At 34.9% G+C, this 14,355-nt stretch overlaps 1 pseudogene; it reads left to right on the top strand.

The window, feature by feature from the left end:
- The first annotated feature begins 271 nt into the window (after positions 1-271).
- LOC140609715 (probable ATP-dependent RNA helicase DDX10) overlaps positions 272-14,355 on the top strand; it is a 90,163-nt pseudogene continuing 76,079 nt past the window's right edge.

Consider the following 14,355-nt stretch of genomic DNA (forward strand, 5'->3'; position numbering starts at 1 on the left):
GGCTGAAGGCAGGCTCTCAACTACTGAGCCACCCAGGGATCCCTAATTCCTGACAATATAAAAGAACTTCCCATCAGGCACAGAGAGAATCAAAGCTATCCTGATTTGTTATTGGCACAGTCACCCTTGAAAATCTGATGGTAATGAAATGTGTGAAAATCTGCAGCCATGAAATATATTGGACCAAAATGTCCCATAAGGATTAGATGATATGGGATGTTCAGAAAGGTCATAGCTTCAGTAAATCAGCCTATTATCTCTGGACGCTGACATGGGGGAGTTAGGTTCAAGCCATCTGAAGACACGCTTTACAAATACATGGCAATCTGTTGTTACAGTGGTCGCAGGCACAAAGCCAGCTTCAGGGCATGCTTTGGGTGAAGTATGCACTGGTTCTCCTGTGGTATAGCCTACTCTGCTCCTCCCAGGACCTGGCCTCTTGCTGGCTGCTAGCCACTGCAAAGAACAACTTGAAATAAAAACAAGTGGAAAACAAAACAAAAAACAAAACAAAAAAAAAAAAAAAAACAAGTGGAAAACAAAGTGAGGAAAAATAGAGCCAAAAAAAGCAAATTCGAAAGCAAAGGAGATATTTAGTCTGGTCTTGCTTCCTTTGTTTAAGGGACTCCTTGTTGAAAATACCCCTCATGGGGACCCCTGGGTGGCTCAGCGGTTCAGCATCTGCCTTCGGCCCAGGGCATGACCCTGGGGTCCTGGGATCGAGTCTCTCTGCCTCTCTCTCTGTGTGTCTCTTATGACAAAATAAATAAGATCTTAAAAACAAAAAATTACCCTTCTTTGTCAGTGACTCAGTTTGTATGAAAACACCATGACGCCCTTGAATTGTCACTGTTCACCTTCATTTCTAGCTCTAAAGATGAAAATCCATCACTGGGATCTTCAAAGTCAGAAAGTATGGAATGACGTGTTGGTAAAGATTAGGTAGAGAAGTGGAAAACCATAGATAAAACTGCCTCCTGCCTCACACTTAGGAATTACATTCCAACAAACCTTTAAGAAACATCTGGAGCCATAAGATGGTAGTAGGGTTTGAAGGGTAATCAGTAATTATCCAACCCAATCCTTCCTCTCCAGAGGAAGACACTGCAGCCCAGAGAATTAAATTAAACTACTTTAACTTCTTATAACTAAATTAGATCAGAGCCAGCTTATTTTATTGCAATTATAATAATCATTTTTATCAGCTTCGAAAACCTAATGGTTCTGAAATGTGTAAAATCTGTAGTCATGAAATATACTATAAAAAGTTTCCCTATTATATATTTGTAACATAAAATACAACAAAATGCAATGTGAAAATATCCTGTTAATATTTTAGGCTAATGGAAAGTGCTATTTTTCTCCAGAATACCCTCTGAAAAGGATATCAGATGAGGAGGTAGAGACCAGGATACGCGCTGCAATCAGAAACATATAGAAGGTACCATAGTCAATGATTGGACTCAAATCCAACTCCTGCAGTTCTAAAATGTCATTTAAGATAACCTTGAGGATGAATATTTAATCACTCACATTATTGCTAAGAGAAAAACAATTTATTGAAATTGCAAAATAGTAAATAAAATATGATTCTAATTTACTAGATAGGTAACAAGAACGATGTATGCCAAAGTGTTAACACTGGCTTTACCTGGGGCCTTTAACCTCCTTCCTATGGCATTTGAGTTTCCCTCATATTTTTTTTATAATGAAAATGTTTAACTTAAATTATTAGAAACCTGCTATTTTTAAACTTTATTTTTGAAGTGTAATTATGGCAAACCCTGTGATTAAGTTCTTTTCTTCTACTCTAAGGGCTATTTGCAGATTCATTGTTGGGCACCTCTCAAGCCAGATATATGTTTCCTAAATCTGACATGAAGGCAGTCATTTCCTGTCTTGGCTCTCTACCAAAAACCTTCACTGATCAGGAGAAGGGAGAGTCAAACACATTTGCAGAATCAGAATCTGATGTTTAAAAGTGAGATTCAATCTTGGTCAATGCATAATTGTCCAAACACGACAAAGGAAACAACGGACTTCCTGGTATGTTAATGTATAATTTTGGAAATACTGAATAAAAGAATAAAAAATCTTGATCTCTAATAATACTACGGAAAATAACATGTAAAAAAAAAAAAGAAAGAAAATAACATGTATAAAAAAAACAGCAATGGCAAAAATGCAGGTCTTAACATATTAAAAAACACAACACCGACCTCTACGGACAGAAATTAATTGTTGGGGGGAAAACGCATCTCTCTCGGTTCTTATTCCACAATCATGCAACGTAAAGAGTGATTGCATCTAACTGAAGGCCCCATAAGCTGTGAAAATCATTTGAATAGGAAATGGGCACGTATAAAATTCACCAAGCATTTATATATGCCTTTGTGTCCCCAAATTACAATTCAGCATGCGTTATTAAAAGGTGTAAACACAAATTTATGCTTTATAGAATATTTGAAGTAAAACTCTATAGCATCTGAGCAAATTTACCCAGATTTAAAAAGGTCTTTAATTTCTAGCAAAACAATATATATTAACTGTAGATATTCCACAAGCCACATAGCCTCTTAAAGTGTCAATTTTTTTTGAAGACACACAAATAGTGCCCTCATAAACATTCATAGTCTTGCAGATATTATACTCCGACAGTCATGTCTCTTCCTTCAACAAATATCCATTGCGTTTTTATCATTGCTAGATATTATTCTAGGCACTGAGGAAACGACCTTAAGCAAGACAAAATTTGTGCCTTCTTGGAATTTTATGGTATTTAAAGGCATGTGTCATTAAGTGAGGGATGATCATACTTCATCTATTTAGACACAAAAAGAATTTATGTATTGTATCTCACAATGGCTCTGTAGCGTATAGGGGTCAAAACTATGAATATGATGATTTACTCAGGAAATTTTAATTCTAATTGTGCACATCTTGGAACACCCTCCAGACTATATGAAAACTCATGCATGCACTGAGGGCGTGCATGATTTTATAATTGGCATTTCCTTAGGCGTTACCTTACCGTGTTAGATGCAACACTACTAATGCGGAGAGTTTTTAAATGGTGTGCATAAAATATTCATGGCGATGCACAAATAGAAAGCACCTTTTTGGATCTTTCTCTAATAGAGAACACATTTCTGGACAAATAAAAATTTTAAAGTACAAAGTCTATTTCTAAAGTGGTTTTACCATTTTACACTCCTACCAACAAAGCGTGAGAACTGCGATTGATCCACCTACTCTCAACATTTGTTGTTATTGTTGGCAGGTGTGTGCTGTGCCCCGTTCTTCTTCTTTTTTTAATTGCCACTTTCCAGATTACAGTGATTACAAACACAGTTTCAAGTGTCCATTGGCCAGTCCCACAGATTTCTCTGCGGGGGTGTCCAGCTTTCTGATTGCTACTCGGTTTGTCTTCTTGGGAATAACTTGTAGAAGTCACGTGTGTATCTTGAATTCTGGTGTTTGGTCAGATATATACTCTTATTAAATTTTTTGTTTTGTTTTTTTAATTTTTTTGAGTTAGTTGACACACAGTGCTGCATTAGCTCCAGCTGTACAACATAGAGATTCAACTTTTCTAGATGTTATGCCGCGCTCACAAGTGTAGCTACCATCTGCCACCACGTCACACTGTCAAACATCAATGAACATTTTCCCTACCCGACGCCCTTATTCCTGTGACTTACTCGTTTCATAATGAAAAGCCTGTACCCCTCCATCCCCTTCTCATGTTGTCTGTCCCCCACTGCTTCCCCTCTGGTAACCATCGGTTTGTTCTCTGTATTTATAGGTCTGATGCAGCTTTTCATTTGCCTATTTATTGGCTTTGTTTTAGATTCCACAAGTGAGTAAAATCATATGGAATTTGTTTATTTCACTCAGCATAATACCCTCCAGGCCCATCCATGTTGTGCCCTTTTAATAATGCCCCAGCACACAGAGGGGGCCTGTAAGTTTTCAAATTAGCATTTCGTTTTCTTTTCTTTTCATTGTCTTTGAATAAATACCCAGTAATGAAATTATTGGATCATATGGATCAATTGATCTACTTCCCATTTTTTGAGGAATCTTCGTGCTGTTTTCCGCAGTGGCTGAACAAGGTTGAATTCCCACCAACAGTGCACAAGGGTTTCCTTGCCTCCTCATTCTCACCGACACTTGTGTTATTTCCGAAAATATTTACTCTGGATCTGGGACATTCCTGTTATTTTTATTAATGATACCTTTTTTTGGAGAAAATATTTTAAAATTTGGTTTTAATTGCTGATGAAATTTAAATGTGTTAATTCCTTCTTTCACTATAATTGTTTTCTGTTTTTGTTTTGTTTTGATTTTTTTTTTTTTTTTGTCTCTGGCCTTTATGTAGAGATGCTGATATTTTTCTCCAAAAGGCTTAGTTTTAGCTTCCATGTTTAGATCTATGATGCATCTTAAATTAATTTTTGTATGTGTTACAATGTACAGGTAGAGACATCATGTTCCTTTGTTTCAGTATATTTGGTTGAAAGGACAAAAAAAAAAAAGTGACTACACTGGCATCTTCTAGAAAATGAAAAGACTGAGTGATTGATTATGACTTCGTTGTTGGGCTCTGTTCTGTCCTACCGGTCTCTAGGCTGATCTTCTATATACCACTACCACACTCCCCGGTCTTTGTAGTAATTCTCAAAGACACACAGTGTAAGTTCTTTATAAGATTGCTTTGGATATTCTAGATATTTTGCATTTTCATGTGGAGTTTCAGCTCGTCAATTTCTAAAATATATGTGGAATTGCATTTAATCTATAAGCCAATTTGTGGAGAACTGACATACTAACCATACCAAGACTTCTAATCCAGGAAGTTGTTTACCTCTCAAGCTAATTTTTAACATGGTAACTTTCTATAGGAAAATTAATTTTATTTTTTAATGATATCAGTCACTCCTTTCCAACCTCATACCAATTTAGGCCCATCCACACATTTGAAAACAGATATCATTAATCATGTGGACCAAATCTTCACCTTAGCTGTTCCTTCCAATTTTGATATGCCACACTGCTCCCAATTTCCCTACACCTGTTTGCTCCACACAAATATGCTACTACTATAGAAGGCATTGAAATCTGACACCTCTGCTCTATGTTTTGATTTCATAGAACTCATCATTCCATAAAATTATTACAGTTTCTACCTCCTTGCTCTTCATTCTATGCGTCACGTTATTCTACCGATTTTCAAAACTCACAAAAGCCTATACATCCGTTAAGGTGGAACTGAACTATTCTTTCCATGGTGAAGTCTTTCCTTAAACAATTCACACAAAATTAATAAAAAATTATATTGATTCCTTAAGTCTTTTTTTTATGTGTCAGTTAGAACATGGCATATCTTAATGATTGCATACTAACATAGTCTATAATTGTCTATGAAACCTTAGTATGCAAGAAATATATATATATATATTTATATTTTAGCATAATATATCATAAAATCTTTCAAGCATATGGAAACATAAAGAGAAGTCCATAGTAAATACTTCATACCAGTGGTTCTCAACCAGAGTAGAGGTTTGCTATTGGCATCTTGGGAAAAGAGGCCAGAGAGTCTGTAAAATATCTAAATATCCTACAATGCATAGGACAGCTCCCAAACAAAGACTGTCGCCCAGGATACTAAAAGTACAGAGGTTTGAGAAACTCCTCTATATTAATAATGCAAATGAATTAGATGTTAACATTTTGCCACATTTGTTCCAATTACACTCTATGTAAATAATAAAATATTATAAATATATTTGAATCATTCATTGGCTTCTGATTTTATTCTTTTCACCTGCCCGCCTTAGAGATAATCACTTTTTTTTTTCCAAAGAGGAAGTGAGGAGAGGCAGAAAGAGGGAGAGAGAATCTTTAGCAGGCTCTACATGGCATGGAGCCTGACATGGGGCTCAATCTCACAACCCTGAGATCATGATCTGAGCCAAACCCAGAGTTGGATGCTTAACCAACTGAGCCACCCAGGAGCTCCTAGATAATCACTATCTTAAAATCAATGTGCAGGGATCCCTGGGTGGCGCAGCGGTTTGGCGCCTGCCTTTGGCCCAGGGCGCGATCCTGGAGATCCGGGATCGAATCCCACATCGGGCTCCTGGTGCATGGAGCCTGCTTCTCCCTCTGCCTGTGTCTCTGCCTCTCTCTCTCTCTCTCTCTGTGACTATCATAAATAAATAAAAATTAAAAAAAAAATTTAAAAAAAAAAATCAATGTGCAAATAACCCCACATACATGTATTTGTTATTTTATGTGTATCAGCTATATCCTGTTTTGTGTATTTGTCACACTTATACATCAGATATGGTCATCCTGTTAAATATTCTACAAAGTTCTTTTTTTAACCTATGAAATGTTCATAAGATTTATCAACTTCAACATTCATAGGTCTAAGCCACTTGTTTTAATAGCTGTACAAACCCTATTGCTTGTCTGTGTCATTAGTTATTATCCATTGGTATACTAATGGAGATTTTACTGTTTTAAATTATCCTCGTGGCAAACAGTGCTGTGATACTCAGTCTTATCATGCATTTCTCCTTGTATAATGTACTAGGGTTGAACAGTAGCCGCCATTTGTCCACTCAGACTCAGAACGTAACTGGGTCTAGAAACAAAGCTGTAATCAAGCTAAGCTGAGGTCATACTGGATTCAGAAGGGAACTAATGGAGTTATCATGTTATTATAAGAAGAAAATTCAGACACACAGACACACACCGGAAAAAAAACGTAGAAGGCAAGGATTGGATTTATGCATCTAAAAGCCAAGGAATGCCAAGGATTGCTTTGGCCATCAGAAGCTAGGAAAAGCAGCATGGAACAGACTCTCCTTTCTTCAAAGTCTGCACAGGGAAGCAACCCTGCTGACAACTTGATTTCAGACTCCTGGCCTCCAGAAGTGTGAAATAATGCATTTCTGTCATTTTCAGCCAGGAAACTACAACATGCAAGTATGTGGTGCTTCCTTTCAGTAACTAAACTGAGGATTGGGATCGCTGGCTTATAGGGTATATGCATCTATAAATGAACGATTAAAGTTCGTAAGATTTTCTCTTCATGCTTTCTGTACTTTGGTATCATTAGATTGTACTTTTTATAAATCTGATGACGGAGACAGTATTTCATTTATTTTATTTACCTTTCTGTGATTGTAACTGAGGTTGTGTACTTTTACATGATTTTTTTATTCATTCAATTCTATTCTTTTGTGAATTATCTCCTTATATGATTTACTCATTTTGTGTCTGTGTGTGGGGATGGTGCTTGTCTTTAAAAAGAAAATAATATGTAGTGGTATAAATGTTTTCTGGACATTAAATCTTTGTCCAACATGCATGGCAAATATCTTCTCAAAGGCCATGGCATATTGTTTAAATTTGTGTATATTGTATTTCTAGTAGAAGTTATTTATCAATATTGTTTTTGAGTTATTTTTCATCTCTATGAAATAATTTATTCTACTACCACCATAAAGCTATTCTATACATTATTCTAAAAGTTTGAGAGTTTCATTGTAGTATTTATGCTTTTAATATACGTAAAATGTGTTTTTGTCCATGACATAGAGCTCTACTTTTCCATAAAGAAAATCAATGTTTCTTTCACCATTTAATGAGCAATATAGCTGGTCCCCATTTGGCTGTAATGCAACCTCTGCCCTAGTGAATGTGTGTCTATGGGTTTTCTATTGCGTTCCAGTCACCAATTTGTCTGTTATTTCTCTATATCATGTTGTCTTAATTAATATACTGTTAAAATAACTTTGATATATGAGAGAGTCAATTGTCCAACTTTATTCTTCCACAAATACATCTTAGATACTTTTGCTTATTAAATATTCTTAGGATTCCATAGAACTTTAGGGTCAATTTGTCAAGTTCCACAATATGCCCAAGAGGGATTCTAGTTTAAATTGCATTGATTTTACAAATTAATTTAGCATTATCTAACATCTTTATGGTGTTGAGTCTTATAATTCAGAATCATTAGTTTAACTTTTTTTTAATTTAGGTTAATAAATTTTAAATTGTATTGTGACAGTCTTCTGCTCAATTTTTTTTTTTTTTTAGATTTACTTACAGGCTATGATAGTTCTGTGTCATAATGTATCCTAATTTCATTGACTGTTAGTGGTAGATAAGAACACTGATTTAGACACTTACTTGTCACTGGAATTCTTATTGTCATCTTATTGCTTTTAATAATTTATAGATATTTTTGGATTTTTTAGAAATTAAATCCTATTTCATGAAAACAAAAGGTAATTTCAGCTCTTTTCCAATTGTTATGTAAGCTTTTGCATTATCTCAGAGGTTCTGATAAATATTCAGTAGTAAGAATGATGATGAGCACACTCGCTTTCTGCATAATTTTAATAGGACCATTTCCAAATGTCATGTTTAAGCATGATATTTCAAAGGATCAAGAACACCTTTAACAAGGTAAAGACATTTTCCAGTTTGCTAAATTTTTCATGATGAATAAATGATGGACTTTGTAAAATTTTTCAAAATAACGGACAATCAATGAGTAATCACACAGGTCATACTCAATAATTTATAAATAGTGTTACTAGCAGGTGACACTGTGCTCCATTATAAAAAGTGTATTTCTGACATTTATTTACTTAATCTTTTTCACATTAAGCTTTGTGTTTGTTCAAATGTGACATTAAACATGTGTCACCAATTTAAAACTTAGTGTAGTACATAAAGTGTTTATAAGAACTGTACGTGTTTCTGAGTGTTTATGTACTTAATCAAAGTATTTTATGCTCTTTTGAGCAGATATTTATTTAATCAAGGGTTTAATGTTTTAGGAAGTGTAAAGTGGCTGAACCATATGTGAGATTTCAGAGGTGCCCTGGGAAGAGAGGGAATGAAACATTAGAGGAGAGATGAAATGCATTATAAAACTAAAATGAAACTCTGTGGGATGAACACTGAAGAAAACTCAAGAGAGGAAGACTGTAGAGAAGACATCCCAAGACACATACACTGCAGGGCAACATATGCAAGATACTGAAGAACAGAAGTTAACGTGTGAAACTCATGCAATTATATTTTTATTAATGGCTCTTAAGATTGACTATAACAGCATAGGGTACACTGACTACAAGTCCCTTGTGCTAAACATCAAGCACTGGAATTTTGTTTTGTTTTGTTTTCTTTGGTACCATATGTGTCTAGCACTTCTGCTTATATCATTCAATCCATACCACCCCACTGGACGTTGACTGTGATTACCATATTTTGAAAATAAGGATTAAAAAATTACATTAAATTCAATACCTTGACAAAGTTCATAAAGTTGAACTTCGAGTCTCACCCAATTGGATTTTAACTTTCCAGCTCTTTCCTCTGTACATCATTGGACCATTTGGACAATCACATCAATTACACAAACACCATTTATCTATCCAACATAAAGCTTGCCTTAAGATACAATCCTGAAATAAAAAATGTTAACAGACAGCACATAGGGAGGGAGGGGCTCCTGAAACGTAGAGTGTAGAATACATATGCACCGTGTGGTATTTCATAATTCATTCACAAACAATCTTGGTTATATGAGAAAACCAAGCTTGAGTGATAGGGGGGATGTAATGGGAGGGTAGCTATAGGGATCAATATTCTATCAATTACTCTGTCAACAAAATTTATTGAGGAGAAACTATGGATCAGGTTCTGTGTTAGGCCATGAAATGCATTCACTCATTTATTTTATCATGTGGGACATAAACCTTGGAATGGAGAAATTAAATAAATTTTTCAAAGACTCACAGCTGCGAGGGCATGAAGTTCACCCCTCAACTGATTTTGTTGTACAGATCATATAGCAACCAATTTTTGGTGACATGAAATTTCAGATGGAAGATCATATTTCTGTGATACACACATACACACATATATTTATACACACAAGTACTGTAATAATAAAACAATTCTTAATTAAATGTCCATTAATTTTCAATCCAAAGTTCCTGTTTTCATACAATTTTCATGTAATGATATCTCTTAAATGATGATGACACAAGCATCATCCCTATCTCTTAAAATAGTTTATGTCAAAATCTATAAATCACTCTTTCCTTGGATTTATTTTCTATCTATTCATAAGAGATCATCAAAACACATAAAGGTTTAATGTAAAAGAAAAAGAAGTATCTGACGGGCACAACTACTGGAAGGTTTAACCTCAACACCCTAACTACCAACACAAGACCAAAGCAGTCACAACAATAGCAATATTCTCCTTATTTATCTGAAAAGGATATAACAATGTTCTTAAGATGAAACATGCCTCATCGTAGCCTGAACAAAATTTATTTCCATATCATTTCTATTATTTAAACAGAAAGTAACATTTTTTACAAGTTCAGTTCAGGATTTAGAAAAAAAGATAAAAAATGATCACAAAAAAGGTTGGATAAATGCAGTTATCAGGATAAAAAGAAAAACGTAAGAGTTTGAAATTTGAAAAAAAGAAAACAGCTGGATTTTTGAAAAGAAATGATTCTATTAAATGGAAGAAGCAGGGAATTTAAGAAAGAAAAAACCAAATATTGAAAATTAGAACTATATGAGAAATACAAATATGAGAGACTAAGGGTTAAGTTTGTACAGGATGATACTTTGCATAATAACTATTTGCGTTTCAGAAGTGTTTGTGGCTTGAACACCATTTTTTGGAAAAGGAAAAGTAGATTACTAAAGCTGACTCTAAAGCTGATTTAAAAATTTGAATTGATAAAAAGAGTAGAAAATAATGCAAAAATTACCAAAAATATATCTTCAAAAATTTGAAGGCTACAGAATTTACAGGTGAGGTATTTTAGATTTTCACTTGAAGACTTTAATTTAAATGTTCTGTAAACTATGATAATTAAACTTGATGGAATACTGCATAATTTATTTTATGAGCTACATTTATACCTGAGAAAGGAAATATAAAAGGTGGAAACATAAAATACCACTTATGGATACAAATGAAAATTATACATGAAATACTAAGAAACTGATTTCAATGGGCTATTAAAAAAAAGATCTGCCTTGAAAAAAGATTTTTAATCTCAATATGGACATGCAGTATCTGACAAATTATAGTAACGTGTTAGTAAGAACAACAGGAACTCCAAAAAATATAATGTTCTCCTAATGATAACTCCGACAAAACTGACAAAAAGATACCATTTTTTCTTAACATGAAAAAACAAAAGTCAACATTTTACATGCTGGTTAAAAACAACAGATGTCACAATTGAAGGTAAGAACAAAATTGCCATTATAATTCTTTCTCCTTTTTTTTTTTTTTTGGTAACTTTTGACAAATGCAAGAAGATAATAAACAGATGTCAGGAGAGGAATTATCATTTTTAACACTTGCAGGTAACATTTTTACATAAAGACTATCAAAGACAATAAAAGTGAAAGGGTATTTAGTGAAATGACTTCATGTAAAGAAAATGTATTATGCAGGCATCTACATAGTAATGATCTAAAATAACTTACATAAAGGTTTTGAGAGAAAGAAAAATAAATGTTTCGAGGTTTAACTACTAAGAGACTGCAATACCTTTCCCACTAAAAATTAAAAGTTAAAAATAACTTTAACCAAATTGGAAATTGATAATTGTAATTTATTGAGCATCCATTTTGTGTCCAGCATTATCCTATGTATTTTGAATATATGATGTAATTCAACTACTATTCTCATTTTAAAAAAAGTAAAATGAGGCTCAGAGACGTTAAGTAACCGTTCAAGTTCCTGCACCTAGAAATTTGAACTCAGTTTTCGTCTGACTCCAAAGTCCATTTTATTAATTATATCAGAAAGTTCTATGAAATTACATAGTATCAAAATATGATGCTATAGACTGAATTTTCCTCCCCTCAAATTCATATGTTAAAATACTAATCCTCTAGTACCTCAAGATGTGACCATATTTGGAGATGAGGTTTTTAAAAAGTTAATTCATTTAAAATAAGGTGACTAGGATGGGACTTAATTCAATATGACAGGTGTTGTTAGAAAAAGAGGAAATTAGGACACAGACAAAATAGAGGAAAAACCATTTAAAGATAAAGGGAGAAGACAACCATCTATATGGCAAGGGCAGATGCCTCAGAAGATGTCAAAGCTACAGATACCTGATCTCCAGCCTCCAGAACTGTGAAAAAATTCACTTCTGTACTTCTGTTGTTTAAACCACCCAGTCTGTCTTACTTGGTTATGGTAGCCTTAGCAACTAATATGTACATTATTAGGGTTATTGTAATTGAACTAGTTCAACAATTGTAGATTATTCATGAAAATAAATGAATTGCAAACAATGATTTCTTTTTTTTTTTAAGATTTTATTTATTTATTCATGAGAGACACAGAGAGAGAGGCAGAGACACAGGCAAAGGGAGAAGCAGGCTCCATATGGGATCCCAGGACCCCAGGGTCACGCCCTGAGCCCAAGGCGGACGCTCAACCGCTGAGCCACACAGGCATCCCTCAAATGATGATTTCTGAAAGAGATCAAGAAAAGGAATCGCTATAAGTGGGCTTCTTACTTTGGAATAAATCAAATTTGGATCTTACCTGATAGCATATAAAAAAGTATAATCCTGTTGATTAAAGAACTGGATGAGAGAGTCCAAATAACGTGAAATGGTAACTTTTAAAAAATTTCCTAAATGCCTAAAATTTTAATTATTAAAGCATTGCATGAAAGTATTAATCAATTATATTACATAAAAATAAAATAACTCAGCCAAAAGTCAACACGAACTTCATGAACAGGCAGGTATTATGGACGGCTAATGTTGCGAATATGCAGAGGAACACACACAAAGGACTAAGATCATCTCTAATTTTCAAAAACGAGTGGCTAGCAAATATGATCTCAAACGTATGTTTTGAAATGAGTTTAATGGCTTCAGAAAAGATTTTTTAAATAAATGAAAACATGAGATAGAGACATAAAAAAACATTGCCCTTGGAGCACCAGTGGCTCCATCTGTTAAGCGGCAAACTCTTGATATTGGCTGGGCTCAAGATCTCATGGTCATGAGATCAGCCCTGAGTGGGGCTCTGTGCTGAGTGTGGAGCCTGCTTGGGCCTCTCTCTCTCTGTCTGCACCCCCCATCCCATTCGAACACATGCCCTCTCTCTAAAGACAAAAAAACATAGCAACAGACAAAAAACCAAAGCATTGCCCTTATTAAGAATAGCTGGAAATTGTTGTATCTCTGTCCCTATCCAAGCCTATATCTACAGACACATGCATGCATGTATTTGGCACTAGATTGTAATGCGAAGCCCGTTTGGTAAGCGGTTGGCAGCTGCAGGCGGCCGAAGAACCCGGCCTTATGCTGGAGGGAGAGCCTGGTGAAGTAGGACATCCTGGCGTGTGGTGTCCCGTCTTGGGATTATTCATTGCTGTACAGCCTGACGGGAAATTAGCTTGACATTTTATGTAAAATAGCACTGGAAATGTTCATAGCATCGGCCCACTAATCCCCTAGTAATACTTCTTCCATAAGAATTAATTAAATGCATGATCAAAGACTTATGTAAGAGGGTACCTGTCATTGCTCTGCTCTAAATTCTCCGGTGACTCCTTTTCTCCCAGAATGAAAGGTTGTCCCCTGTGTCCTTACGATGGCTTAGAAGACACTTACAATTTGAGTCTATTAGACCTTTCTCCTTCCATTTTCCATTCCTTTCTTTTTCTCTCAGCTCCTCCTGCATTGGTCTCCTTACTGTTCTTCGAATATACCAGACACACGTCCACTTCAGGCCACTTGCCCAGGAGGCTCCCTCTGCCTTGAAAATTATTTCTGTGTGCATATGGCTTACTTCCTCGTTGCTCCAAGGGCTACTGTTAGCAGCCAGTTAACAAATGCAGCCCAACTCCAGTGCTGCTGAGCCCCTTATCCATGCACTAATTTTGTTCTATAATACTTCTCCCCTCCCAACATACTATAAAATTTGATTATTATAATATATGTACTCCTTATTTTATCTCTCCATTCTCCCCTTATCCCCCACTTTCTAAAATGCGTATTCCACAGGGAGATCATTATTGAAAACATAGAGAAGTATATTATTAATAGAACAAGACACATTTTATGCAAAGTAATGATCAATAAAGATACCAGATAATAATAAAAAGAAGTACAATGTGCATAAAGGACAGGAAATAAAAATATTACCAGTAGTTCTCTAGAGATTGGGATTCATCACTGTTATAGTTTGTTTTGCTTTTATCCCATATGTTTTCCTACTTTCCACAATTAATAAAATAGAAATATAAG

Source organism: Canis lupus, chromosome 2, assembly GCF_048164855.1.
Source record: "Canis lupus baileyi chromosome 2, mCanLup2.hap1, whole genome shotgun sequence".
Classification (NCBI taxonomy): Eukaryota; Metazoa; Chordata; class Mammalia; order Carnivora; family Canidae; genus Canis; species Canis lupus.